This window comes from Triturus cristatus, chromosome 3_2 (assembly GCF_964204655.1).
Source record: "Triturus cristatus chromosome 3_2, aTriCri1.1, whole genome shotgun sequence".
Classification (NCBI taxonomy): Eukaryota; Metazoa; Chordata; class Amphibia; order Caudata; family Salamandridae; genus Triturus; species Triturus cristatus.
The window spans coordinates 508506392-508526436 of record NC_140584.1 but is presented as its reverse complement, the minus strand read 5'-3'; the positions used below and the strand labels follow the sequence as shown (position 1 = coordinate 508526436).

The 20045-nt window shown below is 45.6% G+C and overlaps 1 protein-coding gene across 2 annotated transcripts in view; it reads left to right on the top strand.

The window, feature by feature from the left end:
• The window catches only part of LOC146857622 (uncharacterized), a 127743-nt gene that overhangs the window by 22177 nt on the left and 85521 nt on the right, over positions 1 to 20045 (top strand). The window contains exon 1 of one of the 2 annotated variants that reach the window (XM_085646838.1): positions 18194 to 18338. The exons of the other annotated variant lie outside the window; for it this stretch is intronic. The gene's annotated coding sequence lies outside the window, so the exon portion shown is untranslated. Of the gene's footprint in view, positions 1 to 18193; positions 18339 to 20045 lie in introns of those variants that run through there. 2 annotated transcript variants of the gene reach the window in all.

Below are 20045 nucleotides of genomic sequence, written 5' to 3'. Positions count from 1 at the left end.
GGCGGTGATCAGAAAAAGGCAGACCAGAAGGGTAATGATCAGAAACAAAAAGACTAGAAGTCTTCACCAGGCCCCCAAAAGGCTCAGGGGGAGGGTGGTCCCAAAAAGGATAAAAAGAAAGATGGCCAAAAGAAACCATGGTGCAACTATTGTAAGTCCAACTCACATTGGTTTAGTGAGTGCACCAAAAAGGATAAGCCCCCAGCCACCATTGCCCCTAAGGCAACTGTACCCCATAGTCCAGCTGTAAGTGGTGGTTCCCAGCAAAAGGGTGTAGTAGGGTTAACCCTGGGAACTGAGGAGGATTCTGGCCTAGTCAGAATACCTACTCAGGCTGTTCTGATCTGTGATGGGGACTTGGCTTTGTCCTCTACTATAGGCCCCAGTAACCTGGGCAAGTACAGACAGACTCCTTTTATCAACCAAAGAATGGCTCAGGCCTACAGGGACACTGGGGCTAGTGTCACAATGGTGACACCTGCCTTTGTGGACCCTGGACAGATCATACTAGGTGAGAATTACCTAGTGACCAACGCTAGCAATGCCACTACCTCCCATAGTGTGGCTATTGTTAACTTCTCCTGGGGAGGGGTAACTGGCCTCAAGAAAGTTGTTGTTAGTTCAGACCTTCCTGTAGAGTGTTTACTGGGCAATGATCTTGAAACTTCAGTCTGATCTGAAGTGGAGTATAGGACCCATGCAGAAATGCTGGGGATAGATGCACATGTCCTTGCTGTGACCAGGTCACAGGCCAAAAAGTGCACCACTGAACACGTGCTGGATCCTGAAACTATGGACCAGTCACAACCCAAGAGAAAGAGCAGTAGGGTTAAGGCTGTGCCTTCCCCCCTGCCTCAGGTGGTGGATCAGCCCTCCCAGGAGGATGATTCTGAGAGCCCTGAAGGAACTGTCCTAGAAGAACTTGAACCTGATCAGGTTGAGTTTCTTGGGACAGGGAGACCTTCAAGGGCAGATCTGAGGCAGGCTCAATTAGACTGCCCCTCTCTTGAACCCCTCAGACAGCTGGCTGCTGCTGAGGCTGCAGGGAATGCTCAAGGTGTGGTAAATAATTTTCCTTTACCAGGACTGAATTTGATACAGAAACATAATAAAATAGCTCAGTAAAATGAGAGGCAGAATCCGTGGTATTAGAGGTTCGGAATGGGCTTTATTCCAATAATCGATTATAATCGGATGCTCCAAGTTCCATCACCACGGGGGTTCAGGAAGTGAAGTACATACATTATTGACATGAAATGACTTTTATAGTACATACATTACAATGAAGCGAATGCAGTAGGCGTAACAATTGATAAGGAAAATGACGAGTTGTCTGCGTAACCGAAAATGGGTGGAACAAGGAGTAAAAAGGAACATAATTGGTTGTGATGTCACCTATAGGTGGATCTATAAGATAATACTTGGCATAGATGCGCGCGCAGCAGCATGACGTGTAATTGACGTGTAACTAGGGGGTGAAGGGGACTTGACATTTAGCTCTACATGTGGAGACAAGAAGTCTGGGGGGTCAAGTCAACCTAATCCCAAATCATATCTAACATCCTATGTTTAAAGAACTATGTTATCCATAAAAGAAGGACTCTCGGACAGAATCTATTCTATACTGACTGTGCGTGCGTGTACAAGCGTCTAAGTGTCTACACTAAATGCGAGGGGGTAGAAATATTCCATGGTGACAGGACTATGAATTACTTGCATGAGGACAGAGAAGCCGGGCCCTTTGCTTGGTAACTGGAAGAATGTTTACTTAAACTACTAGGCAGGAATGCATCGGCTGAGGGGGAAGCAGATAATTCGAAGGTGAAATACAGTTCTTGGCAGAGAATAGGCTGATGTCAGGCTTCGTGAGCCGCGCAGAGAATGAGACAAAGTTCATGGTCACAGATGCAGGCTCGAACTGGAGCTTTCAGAGGCAGAAAGAAAGAAGAGTTTGATGACAGAATCTGGGCCTACTTGCCTGGACTGTAAAATGGCATAAGTGAACCATATAAAGCCGGTGGCCTTTCGTACTTAGGAATGGAATATCCGGCCTATTCATGGCGGATCTGACAGAGGACATGTTGACGGTGGACGCACATGTATTTGCGTCTTCATAACTGGAACTGGAGGGAACATACATGTACTTGTGACATGCACATAGAACCGTTGGGGTCCAAGATAGGGGACATAACTGACCAGAAAAATCCATATTTCCACATTCCCTCCTTGTCCCCTACTTGCCCGTTAAGAGATATCAATCTTCATTAATCCATTGATCTGTTAATATAACATCATTTGTTCTTCTTTCTTCTTCCGTGACGAATGAAATCTTGGTGGTGGAATACATGATGTGGCACACAGACCACAGATCGCTGGTCCACATTGTAGACATAGACAGCAACTGAATAGTATGAGAAGGCCAATACCTAGGAAGGATAGAACTCTCCATCCCCAGGCTGATATCACACTCCAAAACCAACTGGACCAAGTCCAAGTGCCTGGGTTCTGGTGTATCTGGTTTACAATCTTATGAAGGCGAGTTATGGCTTTATATACTGATGGCGAATTTTCTGGTATGAATACGCAGCAGCTTGATCCGATGACCCTACAAGCTCCGCCCCTATCAGCCAGGATGACGTCAAGGACAAGACGATTTTGAAGCACAACAATCCGCATAGCAGACTGCTCTTCTGTTAAATTGCCTAGGGCGGAAATAGTTTCATTCACTACTGCTTCAAGGGTTCTAGTTAATCTACGTATCAGTTTACTATTAGTAACAGTACCTATATAGGGAAAGATGCCTTTATTGAAATCTGTGTATTTCTCCCATGCTGTTTCAGTATAATCGACAATTGGGAGATCTCTCCGCTCTCTGTTGTGTACTAAATGAATATTTCTGTAATAATCCGGAGGAGCTAGAAAAACAGGTGGCAAAAGGAATGCAATGTAGCAGGTACCGTCCCAGTCTAGAGGCAGACGCATATATGCAGTCTGACCACATATAAAGTAGGAGTGGTGATAAGCTCTAAATGAAGATTTGCCTTGATCACTGAATTCTACTATAGTAGTGCATTTACTATGGCCCATATGTATGGAACCAACCTTTCTTACACATAATTCCCCTTTTGCTGGGAATACTGACATGGTGGGTAAGACTAGTTCAACTTCGGATATGACATTTAGAATCATGGGATTAGGTGTAAAATTACCTAATCCATATACTTCATTTTCTAGATTAGTTCCTGTTCTTTTGGGGCGACCCTCCTTGTCAGGGTAGCAGACCTTGAGTAAAACTAGGTTCAGATTTCCCCATACCCACTGATCTTGGTAAACAGCTGTGTCTGAATCTATGGAATTGAGTAAACTAAACCATGCTCCACAGGAGCCGTTATGTGTAAATGGGTGTGGAAAGAATGGCAGGACTCCTTCATAATTCTGATAGGGAGGGAGCCGACCACACACCCAACAATTAGTGGCATTACTAGTCTGATGGGAATGATGTAACATACTAATGAAAGTGTTATTGCGCAGCGCAAGTCTATAAGACAATTCATGCGGAGGTAAGTCACTAAAAGAATGTTCAGCAGTAACATTATAAACATGTCTAGAAATAGGGTAATATATGTGCAACAATATGCTTGCAGTAATTATTAAAAGACTCAAGAAAAACAAGATTATTAATGTCACTATGCAATGGCTACGCAGTAATTTACAATACGCCTGTCGTTTCATCATTTTTCGCGACTGTCCATGATTCAGGTCTAGAGGATACATGTCAGAGACAGATTCAACCGCTTCACCTAGGAGAGGACTTAAACAATCAAACCGTCTGACGTTCTAGGCCTCAATTTAGCTTTATAGAGTTCATTTTCAGTTTTTTTCAACCAAAGGAAGTTTTGAATTAGTCTGTGAGGGAGTGCAGGGCACAATGTCTATACCCGAGTATTGTCCATGAAATTTCTTGATATGACTTGAATGAATCCAGCCCTTGCGGCCCTCGATCTTCACGGCTGTCCTTGTGGTTAGCAGAACCAACTTGGGTGTCTTCCACCTGGGCTCCAGCTGAGTCTTTCGGTCGAAATTTCTCACAAATACAATATCACCCGGAACTACGTCATGGGGTTTCACCTCAGTGTTGTCGGGAAAGGCTGCAGCTACCTGTGAACGACAAGATTGTAGTGCAGACATCAAGGAAGCCAAGTAATCTGTCAGCATATTACAGTCAACATCAGTTATTTTGCGTGGAATAGGCGTCCCCCACATATTTGGTGGTCCGCCGAAGATCACCTCATACGGGGATAGCCCTGTTCGAGAGTGTGCTACCATTCTCATGTAAAAGAGTGCAACTGGTAATGCTACTACCCAGTCGACACCTTTCTCTCTGCATATTTTGGACAATCTGATTTTCAGTATCTGGTTATGTCTTTCTACGAGACCTGCTGCCTCGGGGTGTCGGACACAGTGGAATTTCCACTGATATCCTAACAGAAGTGAAACATGTTTCATTAATTCGGATGAGAACGGCTGGCCGTTATCTGAGTAGACAACACGTGGTAAACCGTATCGTGGGAAGAATTCTCGAACCAACTGTTTGGCAGTAGTCGGGGCAGTGTAATCTGAAACCGGGTATGCCTCCGTCCAACGGGACAGAGCGCAGACGACTACGAGAACATATTTGAATCCTCGACATCGTTCCATCTGGATATAATCCATCTGGAGCACTTCAAAAGGGTGATCAGGAGGATGAAATCCACCTTGTTCTACGGGAACGCTTTTTCCTGGGTTAAACTGACAACAGATCATACAGGTACGGACTTTTTGCTTTGCGGCTGCTCGTAAATGTTTATTGAACCAAATGTGTTGAATGCTGTCTAGCATAGCTTTTTCTCCGAGATGTGCTGGACTATGTGTAGTGTTAATTATAACTTGGACCATTGAATCAGGAAGGAACCATACAGACTTTTCCTTCATCATCCATCCTTGGTCCGTTTGGATCCCTCCTAATTCAGTCCATTTCTTTATTTCGTCTTGTGTAGCATGTGTCTGTATGTCAATTACGTCAAGAGTAGGATCTTTAACTGTCATACAATGTGTCGGCATCGGGACTATTGTCTTTGTCATGTCGGGGGTTTGAGTTTGAGCAGTCTGTTTAGCTGTTCTGTCGGCTAGATCCTTGCCTTGGGAAATGATATCAGTAACCTTCGTATGAGCCTTACATTTCATAATTGATATTGCAGTGGGCCGATGTATTGCATCTAATAAAGCATGAATGAGGGGTCCGTGCTGAATGTGGGCACCGTGGGAAGTTAAATAACCTCTCTCTCGCCACAGCACGCCGAAGTCATGTACAACTCCGAATGCATAACGTGAATCAGTGTATATGTTGACTTTTTTATTCGTGGCTTGAATACAGGCTTGTGTCAGAGCGATGAGCTCTGCGGCTTGAGCTGACAAAGTATTTATACGATTAGTTTCAATGACTTCAGTATCTGTTGTGACTGCGTAAGCGGCCACTAACTCTCCTGTACTTGTTCTCATACATGAACCATCTACATACAACGTCAGGTCTGGATCTGACAATGGGACATCGGTTAAGTCTTGTCTGGGTTTTGTCGTTATAGTAATAACTTCAATACAGTCATGAGCTAGTGGGTCTGTTCCGGTTACTGGCAAAAGTGTGGCAGGATTCAATGTGTTACAGCGTCTGATTTCTATGTGTGGCTGAAACAATGTAAGTTCATACCCTGTAAGTCGCGCTATAGTCAAGTGTTGTGTTTGCGTTCTATTTACAAGAACCTCTACTGCGTGTGGTACTTGAACTGTCAATGGATGTCCTAACACTATGGCATCGCTTTGTCTGATTGCTAAAGCTGTCGCTGCTACTGATTTCAGGCATGCAGGCAAAGCCTGAGCTACGGGATCTAATGTACTAGAAAAATAAGCACATGGTTTGTGTGCTCCTGCTTGTTCCTGTGTGAGTACTGACAAGGCAGTACCTTCGCGTTCTGTAACAAAGAGTGTAAACTGTTTTCTGTAACATGGCGTTGCTAAAACAGGTGCTTGACATAAAGCTTTCTTTAGGCTTTCAAAAGCTTGTGTATGTTCCTGGGTCCAAGGGAGAACAGTCGATGTGGCTGCCTCCTGTGTTGTCAACTGAATGAGTGGTTTTGCTAGAAATGCATACTGAGGGATCCACTGTCTACAGTATGAAGTGAGGCCTATGAAAGCCCGTACTTCCTTTTGTGTCTTGGGCATTGGCATGTTAGCTATTAACTGAATGCGGTCGGGTGTAAGCTGTCTTCCCTCCTTGGACAGCGAGTGTCCAAGATAAACAACTCGCTGGACACAGAATTGCAGCTTAGAAGGGGACACCTTGTGCCCCTTTTCGGCTAGAAATTTTAAAACTGTCAGTGATGCTTTTTCACATTCTGGTTCGCTTCTTGCGGTGATCAGTAAATCATCGACGTATTGGAGCAGAGCAGTGTTAACTGGCATGTGGATACTATCGAGTTCTCGTTTCAGTGCTTGGCTATAGATGCTGGGGCTTTCTGTAAATCCTTGAGGTGCGCGTGAGAATTTAAAGCTACGCCCATTTAAACTAAATCCGAACAAATATTGGCTTTCCGGATCTATTGGGACGCTGAAAAAAGCATTCTTGAGATCAATTACAGTAAAGCATGTTGCTTCGGAATCAATGGCTGTCAGTAATGACGAGATATCTGGGACCACAGGGAATTGTGGCACAATGCATTTGTTTAACTCGCGCAGATCAATAACCAATCGATAGACTGGCGGGGCCTTAGGATCTGTTCGTTTAAGAATCGGAATTATCGGTGAATTACATACATTGGAGTCCGTTTCCACGACTACTCCTTGGGCAATGAGCTCGTCAATGATTTGTAGTAAAGCCACTACAGCATCTGGTGGTAACTTGTATTGTCGCATTCGTGGTAGCACCACTCCTGCCTTTAATGTGACTCGATATGGTGTAATATTCATGCGTCCAACATCAGTAGGGCCTTGTGCCCATAGATGTGTAGGTAATGTCTGTAGTCGGGGATCCATGTCTCTAGACACATAGTGACCTTTAAAATCACGTAAAAACAACCTTACTCCTTCCGGAGAACAACATATTATGGCTCCTAGAGCTTTCAACGTTTTTATTCCTAGCAAGTTTTCTGGACATGATTTAGTAAGCATTAAATCTGTAGTTCGGGTCAGAGGTCCTATCGTAAGTGGCAGTGGCTGTGATACTTCATTAACAATAGGTTTTCCTGAAAAACCAAGGGAAATATTCTGTGAGCCTGAGAGGGGTGCCCCTGGAACTTCACTACGTTTTATGGTCGTTCGACTTGCCCCTGTATCGAGTAGAAATTTTCTGTCTTGGCCTAATAATTCACTATGTACATAAGGTCCTTCTTGATCTACTGGGATTTCAATAAGGGGTAAGTCAACTTCCCTCTCTAGGCTAGTTCATGCGTAACGCTGATACTCAGGATATTCATACTGTGCGGTCTGATACATTTGTCGTGTTGTTGTCTGTGTGGCAGCAACAGGCAACGGTGGTGCAGCTGGCACAAACTGTACTGGCTGTTGTGCGGCTGGCATGGCCTGGGCATGCTGCGGGGCTCCTTGTTCATTCTGCTCTTGTCTTAAATGGCCGTGATCTTTCTTGTGTTTTACCTATGCTGATATTATGTTTTAAAACTGGACAATCGTGTACGTAATGACCTGGCTTTTTACAATAATTGCATGTCCCTTTTACAGGTCCTGCTGAATCGGAATGTGTCATACCCTTTTTATGTCCTTCAGCTGGAACTGTCTGGGAAACTAGCATTTTCATTTTCGTGTCTTTCATGCGTCTGTGTTCATGTTCTTGTTCCTCTCTAATTCTATTGTGATGGTACTGTAACATTTGTAACATTTGTGATGGAGTGTTACCTTGCCAGGTACTCTCGAATTTTAATACTCTATTCTTTACTGGGGGCAGGGCATTTTCTACTAATTTTGTTACAAACAGATGTGGGTATGATTCGCTACTTGCTTTTATGCCACTATTTATACCAAAACATTTTTCAAATCGGGCATAGTAATCACTAGTGTCTTCATCTTGCTTCTGTTTACAGGCTGAAATTGTACCCCAATCTTCCTTTTTCGTAGTTAATAAACGTGGCAGTACCTGTACTAATAAACCTGGCAGTGCTTTAGTTTTATCCCCAAGTCCTGCTCCTGCAGTTCGGGCCTTTTCTTCTGCTTCTAACACTGACCATTCTATCTTTTGGTCTCCTACCTCCCACTCTTTTTCCTTGAGTTTCTCATAAATACCAGCAGGCATCAATACCTTTAATATTGTCATAATGTCAGGATAGGTATACTCTCCCATGAGTAGCATGTCTTTAATTTCTCGGTGAAAACCCGCTGGATCTTTGTCATGACTGGGTACCACTTTTTTCATTTGTAACAATTCTATTTTTGATATGGGCGTATATACAAATACGCGCTTAAACTCGTTGTCCTCGCCTTTTATTGGGTGTACTTCTCGTAAGGGATTCTGTCTATCCATGTGATACGTTGTTCTTTTCTTGACGGGCAATGAGACACGGTCTGAACATACAAAAAGAATATACTGCTTTCTTGATTCTAGAATTTCTTTAATTAATTTAGTACCTGAACCTCTCCATTTATTCATAAGCAATTCGGTCAATATGTCAGGTAAGGGACCAGGGTCCGAATGCTGACTCCGATATAGTATAATGAGTTGTTGAATCATATAAATCCCAGCTAACCTCTGTTCGTCTGGGGTGAGATTCAAAAATGTGCGTGCTACTGTATCATCACTATATTTTCCGGGACTGTCCACCCAATGGACAGCTGCCCTGGCTAAATCTTGTTCATCCATAGAATCGAGAGAATGATAACTCCTTCGTTCTTGGAGTAGTTTGTCGGCGGTTTGGAACGAATGCTCGTTAGACCTTATATTAATTATAGGTATTTGGAAATTCCTGTTATTATCTGGACATATCGGACGTATCGAGTCAGTAAGACATCTATTACTATTACAAGATCTTCCTCTACCTACATAGGCTATGGTGTCCGACTGTCCGGTGGGCAGTCCTGACCCTTCTTCCTCGCTTTGTTCGAACTCGTCTACCTCTAATCTCTCTTCGTGTAGGCGTTCTATTTCTTTACGGATCTTTCGGCACATGGCTATTATACAATTCTGTTTATCATGTCTCCCTTCTGATATATTCTGGCTCCATCTTGTAAGAATTTTCATTGCTTCCGGGTCTACCCCCGGTCGGTCTTGATTTCTGATCACACAGTTTATGAGGAAACGTAACAGTTCCCCCTGTATCTCTACTTTCTGGTATTCCATAGCTCTGTTAATACATTCTGGATCTCGCCCTGTTTGGACAAAATGATATATTTTATCTAGATGCTCAGTCATTCCTGGTAACTTTCCTAAATACACTGCGGCTCGTCTGATACGCAATGATGCCAGGGTCATTTCGTCCTCTTTACCGGGCACAGGGTCATATCTGCAATCTATAAGAAGTTCCTTCAGCGTACGGGCACTTATGAGTTTCGGTGTACGTGGATGTGCTGACTCTTGAAAAGTAAGTTTATTTATTCTGGGTGGCGTAGAAAAAATGTTGCTAGCACCTCCCGTAGCCCCATCTGGGGTGTCGGGCGTGAAAGGATTCGTCGAACGTGACACAGCAACTACAGGTGTGGACACAGCTATAGAAGTAGCTGTAGGAGCGGATGCAGAAACAGATGTGCTTGCCGGAACTTGTGACTCGATTTGTTGCTGTAGGGATACGGGCACTGGATCTTGGCGTTGAACCTCCCTGATATGCGGTCTATGTGGGGCGGAATTTGCATACTCGGGAGCTGCGTCATCTAAATATGAGGAAAGAAAAACATCTTCTGCGGTTCTAGGATGCCCCTTAGGATGTACCTTTATTGGGAACAATGGGGGTGGCAAGTCTTTCGGTATTTCTGGAGTAGCCTTAGGTAATCCTTCGGCCAGAAGGGGATACATACCATTCATAAGGGCGTTTCTTTGCCTATCTACTTGTTCTGATTTCACTCGGATCCCTTCCTCAATTAATAGATTCTCTCGAACTTTATTTGAACTTTCTTTATTCTTTTCTTCCTGTCTACGTGCTTTTTCTGTGCGTCTATGAGATTCTTTACGCCATAACTCAACGGCGTCTTTCTGTGACTGTCTGACCTTCCTTTTCCATAACTCTTCCTCAACTTTCATGATGCACTCTGCATCTCAGGTTCCCGCTGTGGGCCACCTCTGACTTTCTGGTAATCCCTTGGTGTAGTCTACCCATAAATCAAGAAATAATATAGCGTCTAAGCCATGTTTGTGATACATAAAGTGCCCTGGAGTGTCCCTAGGAGGAATAGGAACGGCTTCTTCGAGAACCCCTTTTCTCGTAGTGATCTGTCTTAATTTCGAAAAGAGCGGCATATTGAGAACTGACCTTATACTTGATTTTGACCAACTGACCTGATACTTGAATTTGAACAGACTTAATACAATAAACACGATAATGAACAGTCATTCATACCACAATATGCAGGACGTTTTTAAACACATTAAACATTAAACATTAAACCTTTAACTGAAACAACAATGATGATCGTCTGCATAACTAATCACCAAGCTTAATTCTTGATACTTCGGAATACTTGATATACTGCTAAACAGTACAGATACACTGCTAAAACAGTGCAGACCGGATTTGTGTACCCAAACCCGTCTTGACCGGCACAACCTATGTGCACGTCAGAAATGCCTCCCCAGCAATGGTACTCACCGGGTAGCTTCGGAAACGGAAGGCCTCGGTAACTTGAACTTGAACCGGACTGGACTCGACTCGACTCGTCGGACACTGGACTTGACTTCGAACTGGTGGGTCTCTGTATACCTCGGATCTTGCTCTCTCAGCTAGGCTCTGGTCGGGATACTTCGCACTTCTCACCGCCTCGTCTGGGTGTTGATCGCAGTCTCAGTCGCCCCCGCTTGACCGGAGGGAGATACAGGAAATCCTGCTGGTACGCGTTATTGTCCGTCCAGCTGTGGCAGGGGACCGGGCCTGCAACTCACCGCCGGCGCGTGAGATGAGAAAGTGTCCCTATTCGGGCGCCATTCATGTGGTAAATCATTTTCCTTTACCAGGACTGAATTTGATACAGAAACATAATAAAATAGCTCAGTAAAATGAGAGGCAGAATCCGTGGTATTAGAGGTTCGGAATGGGCTTTATTCCAATAATCGATTATAATCGGATGCTCCAAGTTCCATCACCACGGGGGTTCAGGAAGTGAAGTACATACATTATTGACATGAAATGACTTTTATAGTACATACATTACAATGAAGCGAATGCAGTAGGCGTAACAATTGATAAGGAAAATGACGAGTTGTCTGCGTAACCGAAAATGGGTGGAACAAGGAGTAAAAAGGAACATAATTGGTTGTGATGTCACCTATAGGTGGATCTATAAGATAATACTTGGCATAGATGCGCGCGCAGCAGCATGACGTGTAATTGACGTGTAACTAGGGGGTGAAGGGGACTTGACATTTAGCTCTACATGTGGAGACAAGAAGTCTGGGGGGTCAAGTCAACCTAATCCCAAATCATATCTAACATCCTATGTTTAAAGAACTATGTTATCCATAAAAGAAGGACTCTCGGACAGAATCTATTCTATACTGACTGTGCGTGCGTGTACAAGCGTCTAAGTGTCTACACTAAATGCGAGGGGGTAGAAATATTCCATGGTGACAGGACTATGAATTACTTGCATGAGGACAGAGAAGCCGGGCCCTTTGCTTGGTAACTGGAAGAATGTTTACTTAAACTACTAGGCAGGAATGCATCGGCTGAGGGGGAAGCAGATAATTCGAAGGTGAAATACAGTTCTTGGCAGAGAATAGGCTGATGTCAGGCTTCGTGAGCCGCGCAGAGAATGAGACAAAGTTCATGGTCACAGATGCAGGCTCGAACTGGAGCTTTCAGAGGCAGAAAGCAAGAAGAGTTTGATGACAGAATCTGGGCCTACTTGCCTGGACTGTAAAATGGCATAAGTGAACCATATAAAGCCGGTGGCCTTTCGTACTTAGGAATGGAATATCCGGCCTATTCATGGCGGATCTGACAGAGGACATGTTGACGGTGGACGCACATGTATTTGCGTCTTCATAACTGGAACTGGAGGGAACATACATGTACTTGTGACATGCACATAGAACCGTTGGGGTCCAAGATAGGGGACATAACTGACCAGAAAAATCCATATTTCCACAAAGGTACCCATAGAGTGTATTGGGATGAAGGGCTACTGTACTCAGAGGCTAGAGACCCCAAGCCTGGTGCATCCAGGAGGTTGGTCATACCACTGAAGTTCAGAGGCTTCCTTCTTACCTTGGCCCATGATATTCCCCTTGCAGGACATTTAGGCCAGAACAAGACTTGGGACAGGCTTGTCCCTCACTTTCACTGGCCCCATATGTCAGAAGATACCAAGGAGTTTTGTCGCTCCTGTGTCACCTGCCAAGCCAGTGGCAAATCAGGTGGCACCACAAAGGCCTCCCTCATACCACTACCTGTGGTGGGGGTTCCCTTTGAAAGAGTGGGCATAGATATTGTAGGACCAATGGACCCACAAACAGCATCTGGGCACAGATTTATACTGGTGATAGTGGACCATGCCACCAGGTATCCAGAAGCTATTCCCCTGAGGACCACAACAGCTCCTGTTGTGGCAAGGGCCCTGCTTGGAGTATTCTCCAGAGTGGGCTTTCCAAAGGAGGTCATTTCTGACAGAGGTGCCAACTTCATGTCAGGATACTTGACTGCAATGTGGAAGGAGTGTGGTGTAAACTACAAGTTCACCACACCCTATCACCCACAGTGCAATGGGCTTGTTGAGAGATTCAACAAGACCCTAAAGGGAATGATAAAAGGTTTACCAGACAAGGTTAGGCGAAGATGGGACATCCTTTTACCCTGCCTTCTGTTTGCTTACAGAGAGGTCCCACAAAAGGGGGTTGGCTACAGCCCTTTTGAGCTTTTGTTTGGGCATCCTGTAAGAGGACCCCTATGTTTAGTAAAGGAAGGATGGGAGAGACCTCTCAGACAACCCAAACTTGACATAGTGGATTATGTACTTGGTCTCCGCTCCAGGATGGCAGAGTATATGAAGAAGACTTCTAAAAACCTTGAGGCAAGCCAAAAACTCCAAAAAGCTTGGCATGACCAAAAGGATGTGCTGACTGTTTACCAGCCAGGGCAGAAAGTGTGGGTGTTGGAGCCAGTGGCCCCAGCAGCACTCCAAGACAAATGGTCTGGACCCCACACTATTGTTGAGAAAAAGGGAAAAGTCACCTACTTGGTGGACCTTGGGACTCCCAGAAGCCCCCACAGGGTACTTCATGTCAACAGATTGAAGGCATATGGTGACAGGGCAGACATGGGCTTACTCATGGCTACAGACGAGGGGCAGGAGGAAGAGAGTGACCCTCTGCCAGACCTGTTGACTCAGAACCCTGATGATGGCTCAGTTGATGGTGTGGTCTTTTCTGACAGCCTCACTGTCCATCAGCAACAGGACTGCAGACAGGTTCTGCAATCCTACAGACATATGTTCTCTCTGACCCCAAGTCAGACAAACTGGTGCACCCATGAGGTGGACACTGGTGACAGTCTGCCTGTGAAGAGTAAAATCTACAGGCAACCTGACCATGTCAGGGACTGCATAAAAGTTGAGGTACAAAAGATGTTGGAGCTGGGAGTCATTGAACCTTCAGAGAGCCCTTGGGCTAGTCCTGTAGTTCTTGTGCCAAAACCTCACACACAAGATGGTAAGAGAGAGATGAGGTTTTGCGTGGATTACAGAGGTCTCAATGCTGTCACTAAGACAGATGCCCACCCAATACCTAGGGCAGATGAGCTCATTGACAGACTGGCAGCTGCTAAGTTTTTGAGCACATTTGACCTGACAGCAGGCTACTGGCAAATCAGACTAGCTGAGAATGCAAAGGCCAAAACTGCTTTCTCGACCCCAGGAGGACATTATCAATTTGTGGTAATGCCCTTTGGTTTCAAGAATGCACCTGCCACTTTCCAAAGGTTGGTGAATCAAGTCCTTACTGGGTTGGATGATTATTGTGCAGCTTATCTTGATGATATTGCTGTCTTTAGCTCCACCTGGGAGTATCACCTGGTCCACCTGAGGAATGTTTTAGAGGCCCTGCAAAAGGCACTAAGTGCCAGATAGGGCAGAGCAAGGTTGTATACCTGGGCCACCTAGTTGGTGGGGGTCAGGTTCAACCACTGGAGAGCAAGATCCAGACCATAAAGGACTGGACTCCTCCAACTACCCAGACTCAGGTCAGACCTTTCTTGGGCCTGACTGGGTACTACAGAAAGTTTGTTAAGAACTATGGGTCCATTGTGACACCACTTAATGACTTGACCTCCAAGAAAATGCCAAAGAAAGTTCAGTGGACAGTAAGCTGTCAAAAAGCATTTGATGACCTGAAGCAGGCCATGTGCAGTGCACCTATTCTGAAAAGTCCAGACTACTCCAAAGAGTTCATTGTCCAGACAGATGCTTCTGAGTTAGGTGTGGGAGCTGTTCTTTCACAACTGAATGTAGATGGTCAAGACCAGCCCATTGCTTTTATAAGTAGAAGGCTGACCCCTAGAGCGAAACGTTGGTCAGCTATTGAGAGGGAGGCCTTTGCTGTGGTTTGGGCCCTGAAGAAGCTGAGGCCATACTTGTTTGGCACTCACTTCAAGATTCAGACAGACCATAAGCCCCTCTTGTGGCTAAATCAGATGAAGGGTGAAAATCCCAAACTTCTTAGGTGGTCCATTTCCCTACAGGGGATGGACTTCACAGTGGAACATAGACCTGGGACTGACCATGCCAATGCAGATGGACTCTCCAGATATTTCCACTTAGAACATGAAGACTCAACTGGTCAAGGTTAGTTTAATGTCCCTAAGTTTGGGGGGGGGGTTGTGTAGGAGAGTAGGGTCTGCTTTCTATGTTCACCCCCACTTTTTGCTTTTGCTTTACTGGTTTTCGACTTAGATGTGGCTGTGGGCCTGCTAATCAGACCCACAGCCCTGCTGTTCTCTCTCTAAATTAATACTATGTACTTTAGGTGTAGGAAGGTGGATATCTGACTATGGTTAACCCCAACTTTTTGCCTAGTGTCTAGCTGGTTTTTCGACTTAGTTGGCCTGAGATCCTGCCATTCAGGGTCTCAGGCTGTCTGCTCTCTCTTTAAAATGGACTCCATGTACCCTAGGTACATTCCCAATTGGTAAGGATCACCTTATTGGACGCTGTACAGTGTACCCTAGGTACCCAGGGCATAGGTGTACCCTAGGCCTCCCAGGGGCTGCCGCATGTATTATGCCACCCCTGGTCTGGCCTTCCAATCAGACACAACTGGCTGATCACTCAGCTGGGGCAAGGTCGTGTAACCACCCCTTGCTTAGATATAGTATGCCTATATCTACCCTTATATATAGACACATGTGTACCTATCAGTCACTCCTATGGCAGGCCTTAACAATCCTGGAGGCAGAGTGCTTGGTAACATGTGAGATGGTGCTCTAGCATGAGCTGAGCCTGTCTGCAGCTTTCGGAACCATGTCCTTATAGCTGTTCTATGATATAGCCTACCATATACTCTTAAAGTGCCTTATAATCTTAAACGGTTATGGTAACTATGGTTTGGCTTTATCAAAACATGTCGTGTAAGGTGTCTAACACTTTGGAATAATACCCCCATACCATTTCTGGTGATGAGGATATTATTCCCCCCTTCTAGAGGGAGAGACATGTTAAAATCCTACTTTTCTGTTTAACTCTAACCAAAGCCTCAGCATCACAAAATGGATGCTGCTGCCACAGACACAAGTCTGACCTCCTGCTGCTGGGAGTGATCCCAGCCAGGGAGGCCTGGACAATAGGTTTCCTGCTTGGGGAGGTGCTAGCACCTCCCCAGACAGCCTTTAGTGTATTGGGGCAGGGTGGGCTGAAAGGAATGAGACATGCCTGGGGCACACAAGGTGTTCCTTGCATAGTCCAGTTCAAACCGGCGCTGGGGCACTCAACCAGCTCTGGCGCAAAACTGGACAAAGGGAAGTGGGTGTAACCACCCCCTCCCAGGTCCCACCCATAAGGCGTGACCTAGCAGGTATCCCAGCCCCCCAGATTAGTATAAGAGTGGGAGTTGGGCCTCAAGACTTTAGATTATCCTGAACCTGCAAACTTGAACAGAAACTTTGGACCTTCGACATTCGACGAAAGAAGAAGACTGAAGAATCTCCCTTGTGGCCGTGGAGTGGCTACCCTGTGCAAACAGGCACCATCAAGAGACTACCCTTTGCTTTGCCCAAGTTCTATGAGGAACCGACTGCAGAGCCCGACCAGAGCCTTGACTTCCAGACTTCTCCGACCCTGATCCACATCCACAGCAGAGCTGAGATCCGTGGAGGCGACGAGCGACGTGGGAGCGGCTACCTGGGAAAAGTGGCTAGTATCTTCAAGCGCAGCTTCTGAGGCACCCACGAAGTTGTGCACCGGGGATTGAGAAGCCCCACCCCCAAGCACCATCTGCACCGAAGATCAGCCCCCCACACTCCACGAGTCCTGCGTGGGGCCCTTCAGCATTTTCCTGCTTGCCGCGTCTGTCCGGTTGCTTGCCCGCTGGCTAGTGGCCTTTGTGACGACGCACCCTGAAATCTTCATCGCTGGTTTGGCTCCTCCAGACTGGCTCCTGCTCCTTTGAAAAAGAGAAGCATCCCAGACCTTCCTGGTCTGCACCAGAAGCAAGTCCTCCGTTCTGCGTGGGTTCCGCTTGCCAAGGCTTGGTGAGTCCTAGTCCAACTTCGACGCCGCCGACAGCAAGAGCCTTCGTGGGACAGCTCGCCTCCGGGTCCTGGTCGTCCTCGACGCTTCCTGGTCCTCCTGGCTGCAGCAACAAGCTTCACCTTCACCTGCAATCTTCACGACATCCCCTGGTTTCTTCCTGGTTCCACGTGGTCACTGGCTAGTGACCTTGACTCTGTCCCTTCTGCTTGCAGGTCTCCTCTCTTCTTGATCCCAGCCTTGGGATCCACCGGACACTCTTCACTGACTGCCTGTCAGCATCTTTCTTCAGGCATCCATAGGAGTCGACGACGAAAACCGACGCAACTTCACCCCTATGCACCCGCAGCCTGTGGGCTAGGTAACTTGGGTACTCCGGTGCTCATCAGGATAGTGACTATCCTAGTGTCTAGTTTTCCAGTCTCGACTTCCTAGCTACTCTGGAAGTGTCCTAAATCTATCGATTTCTAAACTGTACTATTGCTATTGACTTTTACGCATTACGCGTGAGTGTTTTCACTCTGCACACAAATCCCGTGGGCCTCCCACTTCCTAACCTTTGGTAGTATAGTGTAGCCCCAGCGATTCCCTAGGCCTAGGCCTATTCTATTTCCGTGACAGTGGTCCTTATACCACTTACTTAGTATATGGTTTGCGTGGCCCCTAGGGCCTAACTGTATTACTTACCTGTGTGACTTAATGTATGCTTAAATAAGACTGTGTTGTACTTACTTCTAATCTCATAAAGAGTGCTGAGGGTTTGACTAGAATAAATACACTTTATTTTATATATATATCTGTTGTGGTGTCCTTTCATTTGGTATTCAAGGGATTATATATGGTATCACAGCTGGCTTCACATGCCATTCAGAGTTTAGCCTAAGACTGCTCTTGTCCATGCTACCACTAGGATAGCTGGTCTATAAGATTGACTTTACAACCAATCACTATAAGGGTTGTTTGGACTGATATAAGGTGTACACTAGAACTAGTGACATCATACATCAGGCCAACTTCTTTAATTGTTCATTCCTCTACTGCTCTCCTTTGATCATGGCAAGCTGTGCTCTTGTTTTTGCAGGGGAATACACTATTAGGAATGTGATGTTTGCCTCTGCGATTTTCTTCTGATTCTGGTGCCTACATATTCCTTACTGAAATTGCAGCTGCATTGGAATGTGGAACTAGTGCCAAATATGCTGTTATTTTGTTTTTGAAGTCGGACGTGGAATGAGGATGTTCAAAGTGTATTCACTCAAAGTAATTTCAATTTCAGATGATGGTGCTTCATTTTTGAGTGATTAAAGCTAGTGCCAGCTCGAACCTCAGAGGATGTCACTTGAAACATTCTGCATTATTTTGCTCATCTGAAGACCTCTAGTCTCTAGACTACACTAAGTCCACATCACAGACTTCCCTGAGTGAGTCCTATATCAATCCTTCAAATGATTAACTGTATACAGCTTGTTAATTATGTGCCATCCAAAGCTCTGGTAAAGCCTTTTGTTTGGTTGATCTCAAAATGTTTTGATTGGCATAGAAATTAAGGATATGGTAAGTTTTCCTGCTGCTTGGAATGTTCTTTTTTGAGCTGTCAGTAATTAGGGTCTCATTTTTTTATTTTTTTATTGGATTTTAAAAGCAAACAACAAAGGCAGACAAAGCAAAACATTCTGACCAAGGACCAAATGAAGATGTACATTATATTCTCTGGAGCCCAAAGTAATCCCACCAAGGACCCCATATCTAATAGTGTTTGTGTGGGCAGCCCCAGGCTGCGTAAACCAACTCCTCCATTTTGGAACACTAGTCCATCACTTGTTGCCAGGCCAGCAAGTCCGGGGCCGCAGCCAAATTCCAGTTCCGGGCGATATCCCTTTTCCCAAGTAATGAACCCATTCCTACAAAATATCTCTCAGAGCGCTTCCCCCCAAGTCCTCCAACAGGCCCAAGATTACTCCTCAGTCAACAGTCAATAGGCCTTTCCAGCACCCTTGACAAGATCCCCAGGAGTCGGGACCAGTATTTGTGTATAATGGGACATGACCAGACCACATGGTAGAAGTCTGCCCTTTCTACCCCGCATCTAAGACATGAGCCTGTACGTCTTCCACAACCTCAGCGGAGTCAAATATTGTGTAAGACATTTACAGACTGGATCATCCAAAGCTGGGAGGAAATGGCCATTTCTCTCGGGCCATGAGGGCCTCCCTCTATTTCCCATACTCCAGGGCACCAACCCACGTCTCCCAGGGGTGCAGAGACCAGCGAGCAGGTCCGAAGCATTAGTGACCAAGAAGCAGTATATTTGGGAGACCCCTGTGTCCCAACGGAACCATAAGAATCTTGCCTTCCGTAAGACTAAATACGGTGACTCCTTTCAAGGTGGACCCATGGGCTGACAGAGCATGGCGGAGCTGTAAGAATCTGTAGAACTGAGAGTGGTGTAATTGAAAGTCGACTTGCAAGTCTAAGGAGGACTGGATATGAAAACCTTGCCATAAATTACTCAGACGTGAAATACCGATCTAATCACAGATCTAATCTTCCGAACTCCATCAAGCGAACCACTTGATGGAGCAAAGTATCCCTCCATAGGGGTGTTTGGAGCATAGCCCTACCCCTCCAGCTGGTCCACTTCAGTCAAGTCCGAGAGGGAGACGGAGCAGGAGCAGGGGTTCAGTGACCCACTTTTTTAAAACACATATTTTATTACTTTTCAATTTAAAATTTTCCACCCATCAATTACAGAATATTGCAGTTATACACAATAATGCATTACATTGAAATCACCGTGGCATGGTATGCCGTATCCTCACGACCCCCTGACATCCAGTGATTCAGAACCACCAATTGCAAGGCCCGGTAATAGAGGTAGAGGTCGACTGCTGCCAGGCTACTATCAAAGGTGGACTGTACACACTTACAGAACACTATCCGTGGAACCGGGTGCGCCCACAGGATGGCCCCAACCATGGCCTGAACTAAACCAAGCTCTGGGAATGGCATGGGGAAGTTTAGCAAGACGTAAATGAAGTGAGGTAACACCATCATTTTAATTAATGCAATCCTGCCCATAATATTGAAGGGTGGGGGAGAAGACCACCGCCCCAGATCACCATGCTAGA